The 13,382-nt window shown below is 41.7% G+C and overlaps 1 long non-coding RNA gene across 1 annotated transcript; it reads left to right on the forward strand.

Moving 5' to 3' along the window:
* Window positions 1-8,759: 8,759 nt before the first annotated feature.
* On the forward strand, window positions 8,760-11,619 carry LOC120044426. Its single transcript, XR_005476548.1, has 2 exons — window positions 8,760-8,811; window positions 10,674-11,619. It is a non-coding gene; the product is annotated as an uncharacterized LOC120044426 (long non-coding RNA).
* The last annotated feature ends 1,763 nt before the right edge of the window (window positions 11,620-13,382 follow it).

A 13,382-nucleotide genomic window follows, 5' to 3' on the forward strand; every position in this document is an offset into this window, starting at 1 on the left:
CTGCATTCACGGTAAATGCTCTATACAGTGCCTAGTGAAAGTCTACACACCCTTTGCACAGTTGTCACATTATGCTGCTTTTAATTAAGATCCAACAATTTATTCAATTGGGATTTCCCCCCACTTATCTATACCACCTACTCCAACCTTTCAAAATAAAAAATGACATACACTACTGTTCAAAAGTTGGGGGTCACTTAATGTCCTTGTTTTTGAAAGAAAAGCATTTTAAAATAACATCTGAAATAAGGTGTAGACATTGTTAATGTTGTAAATGACTATTGTAGCTGGAAACAGCAGATTTTTTTTTTTTTATGGAATATCTACATAGGCGTACAGAGGCCCATTATCAGCAACCATCACTCCTGTGCTCTTGAGTCAACATGGGCCAGCATCCCTGGGAACGCTTTTGGTGTGTAGCCAGTTCAGAAGGGAAACCCGAGTGTGGTGGCATCAGCTGATTGCATCAGTGGATATTGCACCAATTGGATTCACACACTAATTACATGCGGTCTATTTAAGTTTACCAGTTCTACACACGCTTCATCAATGCTGGATGTCAGGCACTCCCATTGCGCTGGTGACTCATGCTGATGTAACTAGCTGTTACTCGCTATGCTCACTGTTTCTGATATGAACTTTTGGTAACACTTTATTTGACCCCTAGCATAACACGGTCATAACCATGCCATAATATATAACAGTCACAACACTCTCATGACACATTTATACGCATTGTGATATATATTCTAATATTTTCTGGTTGGTTATGAGTGTCAAAGACAAGGCAAACCATTCCATTCTACGTGTAAATAGTATGTTATATAACATTTCCTAAAATTGGCAATTTTTTTACTGTTGTAATTGTAAACACATTGATGTCAAATATGGGCCGAGCCCAATGGTTTGTCGCTGATGAATGCAGGAGCAGGACAAAACGCCCTCTTTGGGACTTATAACTGACATATGGTCATGTACGTGATAGGCCTATCGGGCTTATTATTACTCTTATAACTACAAAACATGTACTGTGATAGATTCTATACATTTCCATATTTTGAAATTAAAGTTTGTTGACAACATTTATGTAGCGCTACAACTAGGGGCAGACATTTGAACTGTTAGCTGCAGCCAAAACCACGTGGTTTTGGCTAACGGGGCATGGTTTTGGCTTAACTGCGTTGGGAAAAAGCAATTTTTCCACTGGGCTTCTCTTCTTCTAACGTATGAGGCGCACCTGAGCTCTTTCCAAGTCCGGAAGTGAATATCACGTAGTGCGATTTAAAAAAATATATATTAATTTTATATAACAATGTCGTGGACTGAGCTAGCCATTAACGTCACTTAACGCTCAAAGACAGATTCAATGGCTGTAGCATAGCGTATTCGACAGAATAATTAGCTAATAAATATTTGAGAAATTATGAATAATAAGCATATGCTTTTACCTGATAATAGACTACTAATGATAATATAACTTCAAATACTGAGCTAGTAACGTTAAGTAGCCTAGGTTAACTTAGCTGACCTTCAATTGAGGGAATTCAGCAGATTTCCGAGACATTTGTATTTGAAACTCTGAAAATAAATACATGGGCAGCTGGGCTTGACAATCTGGACCCTCGCTTTCTAAAATTATCAGCCGAAATTGTTGAAACCCCTATTACTAGCCTATTCAACCTCTCTTTCGTATCGTCTGAGATCCCCAAAGATTCGAAAGCTGCCGCGGTCATCCCCCTCTTCAAAGGGGGAGACACTAGACCCAAACTGTTAAAGACCTATATCCATCCTGCCCTGCCTTTCTAAAATCTTCGAAAGCCAAGTTAATAAACAGATCACCAACCATTTCGAATCCCACCGTACCTTCTCCACTATGCAATCTGGCTTCTGAGTTGGTCATGGGTGCACCTCAGCCACGCTCAAGGTCCTAAACGATATCATAACCGCCATCGATAAAAGACCGTACTGTGCAGCCATCTTCATCGACCTGGCCAAGGCTTTTGACTCTGTCAATCATCACATTCTTATCGGTAGACGCAATAGCCTTGGCTTCTCAAATGACTGCCTTGCCTGGTTCACCAACTACTTCTCAGAGTAGTCTGGCCCTTATTTGAACACTGTGCTAACAAACCTCCAAACGAGCTTCAACGCCATACAACACTCCTTCCGTGGCCTCCAACGGCTTTTAAATGCTAGTAAAACTAAGTGCATGCTCTTCAACCGATTGCTGCCCACACCCTCCCGCCCGACTAGCATCACTACTCTGGACGGTTCTGACCTAGAATATGTGGACAACTACAAATACCTAGGTGTCTGGTTAGGCTGTAAACTGTCCTTCCAGACTCACATTAAGCATCTCCAATCCAAAACTAAATCTAGAATCGGCTTCCTATTTCGCAACAAAGCCTCCTTCACTCATGCCGCCAAACATACCCTCGTAAAACTGACTATCCTACCGATCCTTGACTTCGGCGATGTAATTTACAAAATAGCCCCCAACACTCTACTGAGCAAACTGGATGTAGTCTATCACAGTGCCATCTGTTTTATCACCAAAGCCCCATATACTTCCCACCACTGCAACCTGTATGCTATCGTTGGCTGGTCCTCACTACATATCTGTCGTCAAACCCACTGGCTCCAGATCATCTACAAGTCTTTGCTAGGTAAAGCCCCGCCTTATCTCAGCTCACTGGTCACCATAGCAACACCCACCCGTAGGACACGCTCCTGCAGGTATATTGCGCTGGTCATCCCCAAAGCCAACACTTCCTTTGGCCGCCTTTCCTTCCAGTTCTCTGCTGCCAATGACTGGAACGAATTGCAAAAATCTCTGAAGCTGGAGTCTTATCTCCCCCTCTAACTTTTTAAGCATCAGCTGTCTGAGCAGCTTACCGCTCACTACCTGTACAGAGCCAATCTGTAAATAGCACACCTCATCCCCATAGTATTACTTACCTTCTTGCTCTTTTGCACCACAGTATCTCTACTTGCACATCTATCACTCCAGTATTAATGCTAAATTGCAATAATTTTTGCCTCTAGGGCCTATTTATTGCCTAATTCCCTAATCTTCTACATTTGCACTCACTGTACAAAGATTTTTCTATTTTTCTTTTCTTTTGTGTTATTGACTGTACGTTTGTTTATGTGGAACTCTGTGTTTCTGTCGCACTGCTTTGCTTTATCTTGGCCAGGTCGCAGTTATAAATGAGAACTTGTTCTCAACTGGCCTACCTGGTTAAATAAAGGTGAAAAAAAAAAAATATTAATGTTACCAAACATGATAATAATAGGCCTGCATTACGGTAGGCAGCTAATTGTTAAATTACATTTTCCATCCTTACCTTGGAAGGTCACTGTCTCTGTGCTGATCACCTGTGAGTGAGACAATGCTAGCTAGCCAATGGGAGCGTAGTAGAATGCCTCTCGGAATAACCGGGCGTGGTTTTTCCTTAACTGCGTTGGGGGGGGGGGGGGGGGGGGAAGACGCAGAAAAATTTAGATTGTCCATGTCTCCTTATATGTGCTATTTCATAGTATTGTCTTCACTATTATTCTACAATGTAGAAAATGGTAAAAATAAAAGAAACCCTTGGATGAGTAGGTGTTATAAAACTTTTGACGGTAGTGTATAAAAGGTAATGCATTTCAAATATAAATGATAATTATTTAGGCAATATTTAAGCATTAGGTTCTAGGTGCGCGAAGAATAGCTGCTCGGATTGAAGAGGAGCCAGAGCGCATGTTAAGCCTTCCTGAATAACTGGGCCTGCTGGGTGCATATTTGGCCTTACATATTATTTATTATAGGACAACTTGGGAGAAATTATGATCTAAAACAGCCAGTGCATTCAGTGACTTAAGTACAGCCTGACTGGCCTGCTACTGTGCCTTTCTAGACTTAACACTGTTGCCCCACAACTGATTGAAATCGAATGAAACATTCAAATCACAGGGCTTTTGTCGACATTTTCACTGCAGCCTAGAGTAACATTTCGTACTCCCTTAAACAATAATGCAATGTGGTGTTGTAGGATAACTGCCCCAGATTTTTGAGCAGTGTGTCACGTCTTCACTGTTCTTTCTTGCACAATGATCACCTGGACTCTCCTCTGCCTATCAGCTATTCCTATTTGATCTTGTCGGTTCAAATTGAAAATTGATGCAGCTTTGAATGCTTTTGTGTGGTATAATTGGTAGTTAGCCTATTGCATATCTGGACAAACTATCCACAATTGTTACTATGAATGGTGGATAGAGGGCAGGATAGACCGTTAGACTGAGACTATACTGACCTGTGGTATAGTAAAAGTTATACACTATGCTTTTCCGTGTGCGAAGGGAAGTACCAAAGCACCTTGATATAGGGGAAGCGCATGCAAGCTGATGAGGAAATTTGGCTAGGATGGAGAAAATTATATAGTAAAAGCTCATGTTAACCAGGGGAAAAAAACACCCTACCCACCCGTGCCTTTATTTATTTTTTAAACACAACCCTCCCCAAAGCAAAAAATATAGCTTGTTAAACTGCCCATATTTTGGACCAACCCTCCCACCCAGTAAATTGAACTTTCCCTAGCTAATATCGATGAGGCAAAACTATAAAAAGAGGAACGTTCATCAAGTGTCATGACTCATGCATGTTATGTATACCTAGCTATATTTAGGGTGTCCACCCACTCTGCCAAGAGTTGGCGAAAAATGCACTTTGATAACATTTCACTTCCTTATGTTATGAAATACATCTTAACAAGACAAATATGGTTAATGTTCTGACTCATTCAGTGGGGTCTTTCTCTAACATAGCATTAACCTTTTGTTCAAAAAGTAATGTTTCATAACCTAATACATCTGATAATAAACACCAAGCTCTATTGACGGTGTAGCATTCTTGACGAAACCTTTGTGGATTTCACATTTTATGGTCGTCTTCTAAAGTTGTTTCCGCGGGTCGCAAAAATGTACATTTTTGAACTGACTTAAATGTTAAAGGCTTTGAAAATAAACCGTGCGGTACACTGTGCTCATTTTGACAATTCACTGCATTATAGTTTTCTGTTCACTTTTTTTCCCATTTTTTTTCTCCATCTGGAATCCATTGATTTAGTCCCCCTAATTTTAAAGGGTAAAAACTCCAATACATTTGGAATGGATTATGATAGACGTATGTACCATTGGTTTTCTTATAGGATTTCTTATAGGATTATCTACACTTAACATTTTTACACATTGGTCAAAATTTATTTTTGATTGGGCACCCTACTATATAGCTTGAGTCAAGGCAGAAGCAGTGTTACTCTTCATCAGCATCAATCAAAAAATATTTATGTGAAAACAACAGCACCACTTTGTGCAATTCGAAGACCCGAGCCAGCTAGTTGTCGTCGTTGACCGATCAGGTTTGCGCAGCCGAAAGTGAGTGATCTAGCTATTGAGCATTTTGAACGTGAGAACTTTCAAGCAAGCTAGCTAACTATTTTCAAATTGGGCATTTCTTTCATAACCCATCTAGCTAAGTTTGCTTTATCTAGCCTGCATTACACTTTTTGCCTTGTTGTTTGAGCTGTAATGCTAGTTAACTATGCAGTACCAACCTGCCTAGCTGCCCATCTAATCAGCTAGGTAGCTAATTCTAGTACAGAAAATACATTCTTCAAGTTGAATGAATATGATTTTAAACCTAAAAATATAGCATGTTAATTTCAAGAAAAACACATGTAAGTGAATGGGTTTTCCAACGTTCTGAAACTTTCTCTACCCTTCATGGTCATTGCTAAGCTAAACTTATTTAAATTTTTTTCATTTTACCTTTATTTAACTAGGCAAGTCCGTTAAGAACAAATTTTTATTTACAATGATGGGCAAACCCGGACGACACTGAGCCAATTGTGCGCCGCCCTATAGGATTCCCAATCCCGGCCGGATGTGATACTACAGTCCCTTTTTCGTATCCAGGCTGTGACGCCTCTTGCACTAAGATGCAGTGCCTTAGAATGCTGTGCCACTTGTGAGCCCACTAAACAATGGGCCTCACGTCATTGACAGACACAAACCTGTCTTCCTCCATTCTGAAGAAAATTTGCGGTGGAACACGCACCTGAATACACTTAGCTCCATTTTATGTGCACCAAAATTGCAATCTTATTCTCTGAAGTGCCTTGTGAAAACCGTGTAAGATAAGATTTCATAACTTTCATATTGGCTATAGCCTATTCTATCAAATTATGCCCACCTGACCCAGATTGCGATTTATACTAGACTGTTTTTGGATTGCGTAAGCAACAGTATTGTGTGATGGTGGGTGGGGATGCAGGGCTGGGTTCCAAACAAAGTGTTCTTGCTTCAGTTCCTCAACAGCACAGCTAGGAGAGCTTATAGAAGCACAACCGTTTCGAGCTCTTTCTTGCATTAAAATTACTTAAACTGTGCACACTTTGGAGAGGTGTGTGTGTGTGTGTGGCCACTTGGAGACACCAGTTAAACTTCTTACTCAAACCCTTGTAATTTTTTCATCTTATGTTGCACCTACCCCCAAATTTTCCATTAATTATTATTCTACTGAATGTTTGCAGCGTTTGTCGATAACGAAATGAATCCAAAGTGCAGTAAATGTAAAATGCACATAAAATCAACAGTAATGTTTGGATTCAGTCTTGTCAGGTGAACTGTTGTCCTCACCATTGGTCTAATACTTTACCCATAATCTCCAAAGTGTTCCAATTGCTACCATGGTTTTGAATATGCTTCTCATATTTCTCCTGTTAGAAACATTTCAACATGGTCCAATTTCCCTGAGTGTAAAGGGTTAATCTTATGGCTGCAATCCCGGTAACGGGATCGATATGACAACAGCCAGTAAAAGTGCAGGGCGCCAAATTCAAAAAACAGAAATCTCATAATTAAAATTCCACAGACATACATGTGTTTTATACCATTTTAAAGGTAATCTTGTTGTTAATTCCACCAAAGTGTCCGATTTCAAATATGCTTTTCAGCGAAAGCACCACAAACGATTATGTTAGGTCACACCAAACCACAATAAGCACAGCCATTTTTCCAGCCAAAGATATAGGAGTCACAAAAAGCACAATTAGTGATAAAATTAATCACTAACCTTTGATGATCTTCATCAGATGACACTCATAGGACTTCATGTTACACAATACATGTATGTTTTGTTTGATAAAGTTCATATTTATATAAAAAAATCTGAGTTTACATTGGCACGTTACATTCACTAGTTCCAAAAACATCCAGTGATTTTGCATAGCTACATCGATTGAACAGAAATACTCATCATAAATGTGGATGATAATAGAAGTTATACACATGGAATTATAGATATACCTCTCCTTAATGCAACCGCTGTGTCAGATTTCAAAAAAACTTTACGGAAAAAGCAAACCATGCAATAATCTGAGACGGCGCTCAAAAATATAATAAAATTAGCCGCCATGTTGGAGTCAACATAAACCAGAAATTACATGATAAATGTTCCCTTACCTTTGATCTTCATCAGAATGCACTCCCAGGAATCCCAGGTCCACAATAAATGCTTGATTTGTTCGATAATGTCCGTTATTTATGTCCAATTAGCTACTTTGGTTAGCGACTTTGGTAAACAATTCCAAAGTCACGAAGCGCGTTCACTAAAACCTGACGAAATGTCCAGAAGTTCCGTAACAGTCAGTAGAAACATGTCAAACGATGTATTGAATCAATCTTTAGAATGTTGTTAAAATAAATCTTGAATAACGTTCCAACCGGAGAATTTCATTGACTTCAGATGAGCGATGGAACAAAGGTCCTCCCTCCTCATGTGAACGCGCATGGTCACCTCCTGGCAGACCTGACTAATTCCTCTCTCATTCGGGCTCCCCGTCACAGTAGAGGCATCAGACAAAGTTCTACAGACTGTTGACATCTAGTGGAAGCTGTAGGAAGTGAATACTCATTCATATCTCGCTGTGATTTCAATGGGATCTTGGTTGAAAATCGACCAGCCTAATAATTTCCACTTCCTGTTTGGATTTTTCTCAGGTTTTTGCCTGCCATATGAGTTCTGCTATACTCACAGACATAATTCAAACAGTTTTAGAAACTTCAGAGTGTTTTCTATCCAATACTAATAATAATATGCATATATTAGCAACTATGACTGAGGAGCAGGCCGTTTTACTTTGGGCACCTCTGTGCACCTTTCATCCAAGCTACTCAATAATCAAATCAAATCAAATGTATTTATATAGCCCTTCGTACATCAGCTGATATCTAAGTGCTGTACAGAAACCCAGCCTAAAACCCCAAACAGCAAGCAATGCAGGTGTAGAAGCACGGTGGCTAGGAAAAACTCCCTAGAAAGGCCAAAACCTAGGAAGAAACCTAGAGGCACCAGGCTATGAGGGGTGGCCAGTCCTCTTCCTGGCTGTGCCGGGAATACTGCCCCTAAGAAGTTACCAGGTGTAGCTCAGGCCAGGGAGTGACTGGCAGAAATGGATGGGCACACAGCAGGAATTTACTCATACAGTTCATTGCCATTTACAATACTTATTAACTATGTGTTGTGGTCATAGTCAACAAAGAGAGCCTGATGCTATGAGATGGAGTCATTTTATACTTGTTTAAAATTATTTCCTTCTTCCTAGTCCTTTCTCCTGTACTCATCCGTCTCTGTATCCCTACCTCAACCCTCTGATCCCTTACCCCATCTTGGAACAGTAAACAATTGCTCTCTGTTTATGTTTTTGTGTCTTTTCAGGACACTGAAAATGTAGATTGTCCGTGTCTCCTTATTCATCCTGTTTTCAGGTTTGTAACATTTATACATATGGTTTCTTCCTTTTTTTTTTATCTAGAGAACATGTTTATCTAAACAGTGATGTGTTTTGTCATAATTTTGCTATTGGCATAATATACACTGCTCAAAATAAAGGGAACACTAAAATAACACATCCTAGATCTGAATGAATGAAATATTCTTATTAAATACTTTTTTCTTTACATAGTTGAATGTGCTGACAACAAAATCACACAAAAATTATCAATGGAAATCAAATTTATCAACCCATGGAGGTCTGGATTTGGAGTCACACTCAAAATTAAAGTGGAAAACCACACTACAGGCTGATCCAACTTTGATGTAATGTCCTTAAAACAAGTCAAAATGAGGCTCAGTAGTGTGTGTGCCCTCCACATGCCTGTATGACCTTCCTACAACGCCTGGGCATGCTCCTGATGAGGTGGCGGATGGTCTCCTGAGGGATCTCCTCCCAGACCTGGACTAAAGCATCCGCCGACTCCTGGACAGTCTGTGGTGCAACGTGGCATTGGTGGATGGAGCGAGACATGATGTCCCAGATGTGCTCAATTGGATTCAGGTCTGGGGAACGGACGGGCCAGTCCATAGCATCAATGCCTTCCTCTTGCAGGAACTGCTGACACACTCCAGCCACATGAGGTCTAGCATTGTCTTGCATTAGGAGGAACCCAGGGCCAACCGCACCAGCATATGGTCTCACAAGGGGTCTGAGGATCTCATCTCGGTACCTAATGGCAGTCAGGCTACCTCTGGCGAGCACATGGAGGGCTGTGCGGCCCCCCAAAGAAATGCCACCCTACACCATGACTGACCCACCGCCAAACCGGTCATGCTGGAGGATGTTGCAGGCAGCAGAACGTTCTCCACGGCGTCTCCAGACTCTGTCACGTCTGTCACATGTGCTCAGTGTGAACCAGCTTTCATCTGTGAAGAGCACAGGGCGCCAGTGGCGAATTTGCCAATCTTGGTGTTTTCTGGCAAATGCCAAACGTCCTGCACGGTGTTGGGCTGTAAGCACAACCCCCACCTGTGGACGTCGGGCCCTCATACCACCCTCATGGAGTCTGTTTCTGACCGTTTGAGCAGACACATGCACATTTGTGGCCTGCTGGAGGTCATTTTGCAGGGCTCTGGCAGTGCTCCTCCTGCTCCTCCTTGCACAAAGGCGGAGGTAGCGGTCCTGCTGCTGGGTTGTTGCCCTCCTACGGCCTCCTCCACGTCTCCTGATGTACTGGCCTGTCTCCTGGTAGCGCCTCCATGCTCTGGACACTACGCTGACAGACACAGCAAACCTTCTTGCCACAGCTCGCATTGATGTGCCATCCTGGATGAGCTGCACTACCTGAGCCACTTGTGTGGGTTGTAGACTCCGTCTCATGCTACCACTAGAGTGAAAGCACCGCCAGCATTCAAAAGTGACCAAAACATCAGCCAGGAAGCATAGGAACTGAGAAGTGGTCTGTGGTCACCACCTGCAGAACCACTCCTTTTATTGGGGGTGTCTTTCTAATTGCCTATAATTTCCACCTGTTGTCTATTCCATTTGCACAACAGCATGTGAAATGTATTGTCAATCAGTATTGCTTCCTAAGTGGACAGTTTGATTTCACAAAAGTGTGATTGACTTGGAGTTACATTGTGTTGTGTAAGTGTTCCCTTTATTTTTTTGAGCAGTGTATATTCTTATTCCATTCCATTACTTAGATTTGTGTGTATTAGGTATTTGTTGTGGAATTGTTAGATATTATTTGTTAGATATTGCAGCACTGTCAGAAGCATTTCGCTACACTCGCAATCTGCTAACCATGGGTATGTGACCAATAAAATGTGATTTGATCTCTTTGTTTTTTAGATCTGGATGCGGATGAATTCGGGAAGAGTTAGTGAGGATGGTGACACCTCTAATTGAAAAGGAAGACAGTAATGAGGGAAGAAATCAGCCCAGCACAGCGATGGTCTGTCACCTTGAGATTTTTGGCATCCGGGGAGACATTCATCTCCCTGTCCTTCATGTTCATAATCAACCGGCAAGCCATTTCTTAAATAGTTATGGAAACATTCCAAGCCTTATACAAAGTGCTAAAAGGTAGTTAGCTATCTGTCAGTGCCATCTGCAGAGGCAGAGTGTGAGATTGTCGCAAAGAAGTTTGAGGAGCTTTGGCAATTTCCACACTTCATAGGATCTTTGGACTGGAAACATGTCAACATCCAACACCCCAAGCACAGTGGATTCCAGTACCACAATTACAAGGGCAACCACTCCATTGAAATAATGTCTCTGTGGATGCAGACCTCAAATTTACCTATGTCGATGGTAGAGTGAGTGATGGGGAGTCTGGAACAAGTGTTCCCTCAGCAAGGCACTACAATACAGGTCCCTAAAAATCCCTCCGCCATCTGCCTTCCCATCACAGAGTACACCTGTCCCCTATATGGTTGTAGCCGGGGCTTTTGGCTTGAAGAAGAACATCATGGAAGCCATACCCAAAGGGCCAACTGACCACAGAGACCACAATCTTCAACTATAGGTGATACTGTATTTCTTAAAAATCTTGGTAATTACGCAATAGAAGAGAGGCCCCCATTGAGCGTCAATGCTGGAAACTACCATTTCCAAAGGGCCAAGGAATTTCGGTAAGAGTTCTGTGACTTCTTCAACTCAGAAGCTGGAGATGATAGCTTGCAGCATGGCTGTTACCACTGAACAATATCATAGGCCATGGAATATCACTCTGCTATTGGTCTGGATGGATAGATAATTAGAATCATGATTTTAATAAAGAAACAATAAAACCCCATTGAATGTATTGTAACTTAATTTAGTAATGAATAGATCAATAAATAAATCCATTCAGACAATTTTGTTCATGTTTTTAGAATAAATATTTGGTTAAAAGAGAACACAAAGTTTGTTGTTTCATCTAGATGATCAATTACTCAGTGATATTATCCAGTAAATGTTTAACCAGAATTGGCTGGATTTTCATCTTTGCCCATTCTCTCGCTATAATTGGCAACCCTTGTAAGGTTTTCCCCACATACTGTCCAAACATAGTACCTACAGTGCACTCTGAAAGTATTCAGACCCCTTCACTTTTTCCACATTTTGTTACGTTACAGCCTTATTCTAAAACTGATTTAACTTTTGTTTCCTCCTCAATTTACACACAATACCCCATAATGACATGGCAAAAACACGTTTTAAAAACAGAAATATCTTATTTGCGTAAGTATTCAGGCCGTTTGCTATGAGACTCGATATTGAGCTCAGATGCATCCCGTTTCCATTGATCATCCTTGAGATGTTTCTACAACTTGATTGGAGTCCACCTGTGGTAAATTCAATTGATTGGACATGATTTGGAAAGGCACACACCTGTCTATTTACGGTCCCTGTAAGGAGTGCGTCCTGGCGGCAGAGAAGTCAGGCGCAGGAGAGAAAAAACTGTGTTTCCAACGGCGCAGTTTAATAATAAAAACCACAGGAAAACATAATCAATAAATGGGTACAAAACCCGACGCACACCAGACATAACGTGCACAAGCACTTACAATAAACAATTCCGGACAAGGACATAGGGGGAACAGAGGGTTAAATACACAATGAATGGAATTGGAACCAGGTGTGTGGAAAGACAAGACAAAAAAAAAAAAATGAAAATGAAAGGTGGATCGGCGATGGCTAGAAGACCGGTGACGCCGAACGTCGCCCGAACAAGGAGAGGGAACAACTTTGGAGGAAGTCGTGACACATGTAAACTCAGCATAAAAAGAAACAACCCTTTTCAGGACCCTGTCTTTCAAAGATAATTCGTAAAAATCCAAATAACTTCACAGATCTTCATTGTAAAGGATTAAAGACTGTTTCCCATGCTTGTTCAATGAACCATAAACAATGAATGAACATGCACCTGTGGAACGGTCGTTAAGACACTAACAGCTTACAGACGGTAGACAATTAAGGTCACCGTTATGAAAACTTAGGACACTAAAGAGGCCTTTCTACAGACTCTGAAAAACACAGAAAGAAAGATGCCCAGGGTCCCTGCTCATCTGCGTGAACGTGCCTTGGGCATGCTGCAAGGAGCATGAGGACTGCAGATGTGGCCAGGGAAATAAATTGCAATGTCCGTACTGTGAGACGCCTAATACAGCGCTACAGGGAGATAGGACAGACAGCTGATCGTCCTCGCAGTGGCAGACCACGTGTAACAACACCTGCACAGGATCGGTACATCCGAACATCACACCTGCGGGACAGGTACAGGATGGCAACTTCCAAGTTACACCAGGAATGCACAATCCCTCCATCAGAGCTCAGACTGTCCGCAATAGGCTGAGAGAAGCTGGACTGAGGGCTTGTAGGCCTGTTGTAAGGCAGGTCCTCACCAGACATCACCGGCAACAACGTCACCTATGGGCACAAACCTACCATCGCTGGACTAGACAGGACTGGCAAAAAGTGCTCTTCACTGACGATTTGTGGTTTTGTCTCACCAGGGGTGATGGTCGGATTCGCGTTTATTGTTGAAGGAATGAGCGTTACACCGAGGCCTGTACT

Source organism: Salvelinus namaycush, chromosome 3 (genome assembly GCF_016432855.1).
Source record: "Salvelinus namaycush isolate Seneca chromosome 3, SaNama_1.0, whole genome shotgun sequence".
NCBI lineage: Eukaryota > Metazoa > Chordata > Actinopteri > Salmoniformes > Salmonidae > Salvelinus > Salvelinus namaycush.